The sequence below is a fragment of the Pongo pygmaeus genome, chromosome 19 (genome assembly GCF_028885625.2).
Source record: "Pongo pygmaeus isolate AG05252 chromosome 19, NHGRI_mPonPyg2-v2.0_pri, whole genome shotgun sequence".
Taxonomy (NCBI): domain Eukaryota; kingdom Metazoa; phylum Chordata; class Mammalia; order Primates; family Hominidae; genus Pongo; species Pongo pygmaeus.
In genome coordinates this window covers 81,139,798-81,146,149 of record NC_072392.2, presented here as the reverse complement: position 1 = coordinate 81,146,149, position 6,352 = coordinate 81,139,798, and positions in this window count along the sequence as shown.

Genomic DNA, 6,352 nt, shown 5'->3' with positions numbered 1-6,352 from the left:
TTGGCCCACTGCAACCTCTGCCTCTCAGTTCAAGCATTCCCCCTGCCTCAGCCTCCTGAGTAGCTGAGACTACAGGCATGTGCCACCATGCCTGGCTAACTTTTTTGTATTTTTAATAGAGATGGGGTTTGGTCATGTTGGCCAGGGTGGTCTTGAACGCCTGACCTCAGCCTGACTGACTCCTCCTCGGCCTCCCAAAGTGCTGGGATTACAGGCATGAACCACTGCGCCCAGCCTATTATGAGCATTCTGAGCCTTCGGGCAAAGGCTTCTCTAAGTTCCGTGAGGTCAGGGGACATGTCTTATTGTTTTTGAACTCTCCATGACACCTAATGTATAGTCTTAATTTTAAGTGAATTTTGAATGCTTCTCTTTTCCCCCCTTTTCTTTCCCCTTCTTTTTACTGTTCTAAACCCTACATCTCATTTCCAGCTTCCTGCCCAATAGAAGCCTGCCTCAAAACCAACCTGCCCTTTACCTCATGCTGCTCACTACCTTATCTCATTTCCCTTCACGCTTGCATCTGCAGTCTATAGAGTGTTCTGTTGGATATAGAATTATTGAAAGTCAGCATGAGGTGGAGCGTTAACTTTATTCTGTCTTCCCTTGCAAAACAAGAAAGACATTAAGTATGATCAATGTCTTAATCTGTTTTGTGGTGCTGTAACAGAATACCAAAGACTCAGTAGTTTATAATGAAAAGAAATTGATTTGGCTCATGGTTCTAGAGGTTGAGAAGTCCAAGATCAAGGCACTGAATCTGGTGAGGGCCTTCTTGCTGAGTCATCCCATGGCAGAAGGTGGAAGGGCAGGAGCACACATGAGAGAGAGAGAGAGAGAGTGAGAGAGAGAGATAGGAAGTTAGAGAGAGAGAGTCGAACTCATTTTTATAATAAACCCACTCTTAAGATAATGACATATTCATGAGGGCAGAGACCTCATGACCTAAGCACCTCCCATTAGGCTTCACCTCCGAACACTGTTGCATTGGGGATTACGTTTCAACACATGAACTTTGGGGGACATATTCAATTACCTTGATTAAAGATGAAAGTCTACACCAACATTAAATTTACCTTTTTAACAGAATTCGTATATAATTTCTCTTCTTGATCTCATTGATGAACTCCATAAAGATTGGTTCCCAGGATGCTCTTCTACCCAAGACAGCAGCTCGATGCTATATCTTTGCCCATTTCGTGTGTGTGTGTGTGTGTGTGTGTGTGTGTGTGTGTGAGAGAGAGAGAGAGAGAGAGACCTCTCTCATCAAAATGTAAACTCCCTAAGGACAGATACCCTGCCTAGTTCTTTAAAAAAAAAGTTTTATTATGAAATATTTTGGCCAGAGGTAAAAATATAAATAAAAATAAAATACACAAATGTGTACACTCCATCCAGTTTAAAATATGACTTACACAATTGTAGCTGCCTGTGTTCCTTCCCTCCCTATTGGTAATCTCTATGTTGAATTTGGTTGTTATCATTCCTATGCAGATTTTTGTCTCTTGACTGTATGAGTCCATATCAGTCTGCTTTCCTAGGGTTTCTGATGTGAGCACACAGTAGGGTCTCTGTGAAAGTTTTTTAGTAAGTGACACTTGGTTTCTTAACAATAGGAACTCTATCTTTTCCCTTTTGTGTTACTCTTCCCTAAGTCTTCCACATAAGTAGGCAATGTGGAAGATAAAATAGGTGCTTAATTGTTGTTGATCTATATAAAACCTATAACATAAATTATGTAGTATATGCCCCTAATAGAGACAGAATGTAATATTACAAAGTTGGGTAATAAAATCATGTTTGTAAGCAGGGAGAGGGAGATTGTTATTGGGAACCCTGCCAGTTGCCATTTGTGGGTACTCAGTACCATATCTGCCTTTCTGGGCTCTTGTCTTTTTCTACAGGAGGACAAACTTGGAAACTACATTTCCCTGATCTTGCCAACAGTATTCAGCCCGGACTCCACCAATGAGAGGCACTTGCGTGAGATTTGGTAGGGAAGAGAAGGAGAAGCCATTGTTTTCTCAAAGCAGCAGCAGATGGCCGACATGGAATTTTGCCTAAAACTTTCGGGTGTTCTCCTGAAAATACTCCAACTGGCTCTACAGGCAGCTGAGAGCAATGGCAGTGGCTTCCTTGTGATTCCTGCACTACCAGATTTCCTGAAAGAGGTGTCCCGATCACTATCACTCTTGCAGCTTTCCTAGAGTTGTTTAAGCCTCTAATTCCCTGTGTAAGCCTCCTTCTATCTGAGATACCTAGAGGGGTATCTGTTTTTCTGACTGTACCATAGCAGATAAAAGGACCCAGGCTGCAAGCTTCCATTGGAAATTCTAGGAGAGTGAAACTTGAGGTAGAGGTCCCCTAAGTACCTTAGAGCAGTTGCAATGGTACCTTCGGAATTGATGGTTCTTGACTTTAGGGATTGTGAGCTTTTTCCAAGTAGTCACCCAAACCTGTGCTTGTTGGATCTAAGAAAATAGAGTTCATGTATGAAATGAAAACAATTAACATTGAATCTATAAAGCTGTACAATCTACTGAGACAAAAGAAATGGGATAGAAAAAGTTTAATGTTTTACTACACACATGTAACTGCATAAAATGTATCTGAAGAGCACACAAGAAACAGACAACAGAGCAGAGAACTAAGTGGTGGTTATGGTTTGAATGATGGTGTTCCCTCCAAATTTCATGTTGAAACTTGATCCTTATCGTGGTGACTTTAAAGACATGGGGCCTTTTAGGAGGTAATCAGGTCATGAGGGTTCTTCCCTCATGAATGGGATTAAGGTCTTTATAAAAGAGGCTTCACACAGAGCTTGACCCTTTCTTGCCCTCTGTCTCTGTCTCACACGAGGACACACTGTTCCTCCTCTCCAGAGGATGCAGCAACAAGGCACCAGCTTGGAAGCAGAGATCAAACCCTTATCAGATGCCAAACCTGCTTATGCCTTGATCTGGGACTTCCCAGCCTCCAGAACCATGAGAAATAAATTTCTATTGTTTGTGAATTACCCGGTCTATGGTATTTTGCACAAACGAACTAAGACAGTGGCTAAAGGGCAGGGGCTGAGGGAGGACTTGCTTTCCACTGTATATGCTCCTGTAGCTTCTGAATTTTATACTGTGTGCATGTATTATCTACTCCAAAATTATATTAATGTTTAATAACATGAGTTGCATACCATTTTATAATCATCACATTTTCAAAAACCACAAACTCTGACAATACAAAATGTTGAACACGGAACAAGGAAATGAGAGTTTATACCTACTGTTTGTGGGAGTCTGTAGAACTACTTACCAGGGTCTGTGGATGAATGTCAATCTGGTAATATCTAGTAAAGTTGAAATGCGCAAACCCCAGGATCAGCAATTTCTCTTCTGTGTATAGATGGTGGAGAAACACTCATACATCAGGAGAAAGGCATAAAGATTTTTATTGCAGCATTGTTTATAATAGTGGAAAATTGGAATTATAAAAATATTCATTAATAGGAGAACAAATAAATAAAATAAGATATAATAAAACATACTATACAACAGTTAAAACAAATGGCCTAGCTCTGTAAATATCAACATGGATAGTTCTCAAAAGTGTAGTTCTGGCCAGATGCAGTGGCTCATGCATGTAATCCCAGCACTTTGGGAGGCCGAGGCAGGTGGATCACTTGAGGTCAGGAATTCGAGACCAGCCTGGCCAACATGGTGAAATCCCATCTTTACTAAAAATACAAAAATTAGCTGGGCACGGTGGCGCACACCTGTAATACCAGCTACTCAGGAGGCTGAGGCATGAGAATTTCTTGAACCTGGGAGGTGGAGGTTGCAGTGAGTGGAGATTGCGCCACTGCACTCTAGCCTGGGTGACAGAGTGAGACGTGATCTCAAAACAAAAACAAAAACAAAAAAGTGTAGTTAAAAAAAAAAGCGGGGGCCAGGTGCTGTGGCTCACACCTGTAATCCCAGCACTTTGGGAGGCCGAGGCAGGCGGATCACTTGAGGTCATGAGTTTGAGACTAGTCTGGCCAACACAGCAAAACCCTGTCTCTACTAAAAGTACAAAAAATTAGCTGGGCGTGGTGGTGCACGCCTGCAGTCTCTGCTACTCGGGAGGCTGAGGTGAGAGAATCGCTTGAACTTGGGAGGTAGAGGTTGCAGTTAGTTGAGATCATGCCACTGCACTCCAGCCTGGGAGACAGAGCGAGATTCTGTCTAAAAAAAAAAAGGGTTTGCGGGAGCTGCTGAATGATATATACAGTATGGAAGCATTTAGATAAATTCGAAAACACATACTAACAGTAAATTATCAAAAATGGACTAGAAGGGTTCATACCTAATGAGGTTCATACCTAATTCACTCTCTGCTAAGAGATAGAGGAGACAGACGTTGTGACAGAAACCAAAAGAAACCTCATCTTTAGTATTCTGTCTTTCCAAAAAAAAAAAAAAAAAAAAAATCTGAAGCAAAATGATAAAATCTCCTTTTTTAAATTCTGGTGTAGATTTCTATTACTGTCTGTACTTTTCTATGGTACTCTTCAAAATAACGTTTTATATTCTCTACTCTCCCACTCCTTCCCCAACCCACTTCAGTTTGGACTGAGCCCTGTATCAGTCTGGATCCCAGCAGGAAACAAAAGGCACACTTAAATTGGGTTCTTTTTTTAGACAGGATCTCACTCTGTCACCCAGATTAAAGTGCAGTGGCACCATCACGGCTCACCGCAATCTTGGTCTCCCAGGCTCCAGCAATCTTCCCACCTCAGCCTCCCAAATAGCTGAGACTGTTATAGGTGCATGCCACCACACCCGGCTAATTTTTTTTTTTTAATTTTTTTTAGAGATGGCGTCTCCCTATCTTGTCCAGGCTGCTCTCGAACTCCTGGGCTCAAGCAATCCTCTCACCTTGGTCTCCCAAAGTGCTGGGATTACAGGCATGAACCACGGTGCCCAGACTACATTGAGTAATTTGAGGAGGGTTTAGTAGAAGGTCTATTTACAAAGATGCTGACAAGATAGAGAAAAGTCAAAAGAATAGTGTGGCACTGCAGGGGCTGGTAAGAGGATGAAGCTGCACTACCCCAGGTCTGCAGGAAAAGGGGGAAGAGGCTTTAGAGGGGGCACTGCGTGGAGAGAGCCACCCAACAGGAATGGTGGCCTTCATCAAGGAATGCAGCCAGCCCAGGGAACCCTCACCTCAAGGAAGCAAGGCGAATCGATACCTCACCCTTTCCCTCCTCCTTCCCTCTCATGTCCTGCTAGTATTCTCCATTGGCCAAGCCCAGCCAGAATCCAGAAAACCAGGGAATCTGCTGACACTGCCCATCCAGGTCAGCATCCTAGAGCTCAGAGCAGGAACAGACTCAGGTTATCCAGCTCAGGCCACCACCTCTCACGATGTTTGCCAGTGCCCTGTAATTGTCAAATCCCGGAGATGCTTCAGATTTTTAAAAATTTAGCTTCTTGGTTACTTTATTTATTTATTGAGACAGAGTTTCACTCTGTCGCCCAGACTGCAGTGCAGTGGTGCAATCTTGGCTCACTGCAACCTCCGTGTCCCAGGTTCAAGCAATTCTCCTGCCTCAGCCTCCCAAGTAGCTAGGTTTACAGGTATGTACCACCAAGCCCAGCTAATTTTTGTACATTTAGTAGAGATGAGGTTTCACCATATTGGTGAGGCTAGTCTCAAACTCCTGACTTCAGGTGATCCGCCCACCTCAGCCTCCCAAAGTGCTAGGATTACAGGCCTGAGCCACTGTGCCTGGCCCTTGGTTACATTTTACCACTGACCTCTTCCTCCTTTATACCCATTCCTCTAGTTTCCCACTAACTCAAATGGCTGCTTTTAGTCATAGTCACTGGGAATTCTTTTTCTTCCCCTCTCTTAAGTGCTAGAATTCTCCAGGTTTCCATTTTTGCCCCTATTTTCCCAGTAATTCATTCCCATGCATTTAACTTCCAACTCTTTGCTGATAAAGACTAAAATCTTTATCTCCAGGCAAGATTCCTCCTCTCAATTCCATACTTATTTATGGATAACAATGTGCACCCGTCTCAGAGGCAGCTCAGTCAGCATCACACAGCCAATCACACATCACCTTCACCTGTAGACCTGCTCCTGCCTATGGAATGGCCCTGCCACCAGCCAAGTAGAAACCTGGAAATCTCCTTCCTCCTGCTGTTCCTTCTACATATTATCCAGTTCTCCTTCCCTTGAAGTGGGGGCTGGCCAAAAGAGTTCAACCAAGCATGGAAATGGCAAGCTATTAACTGCATTTTTGTCCTGGAAGAATGACAGAGCTGAGTTAATGAGACCAGAGCCAGAATATCAACTGGTTACCAGTCCT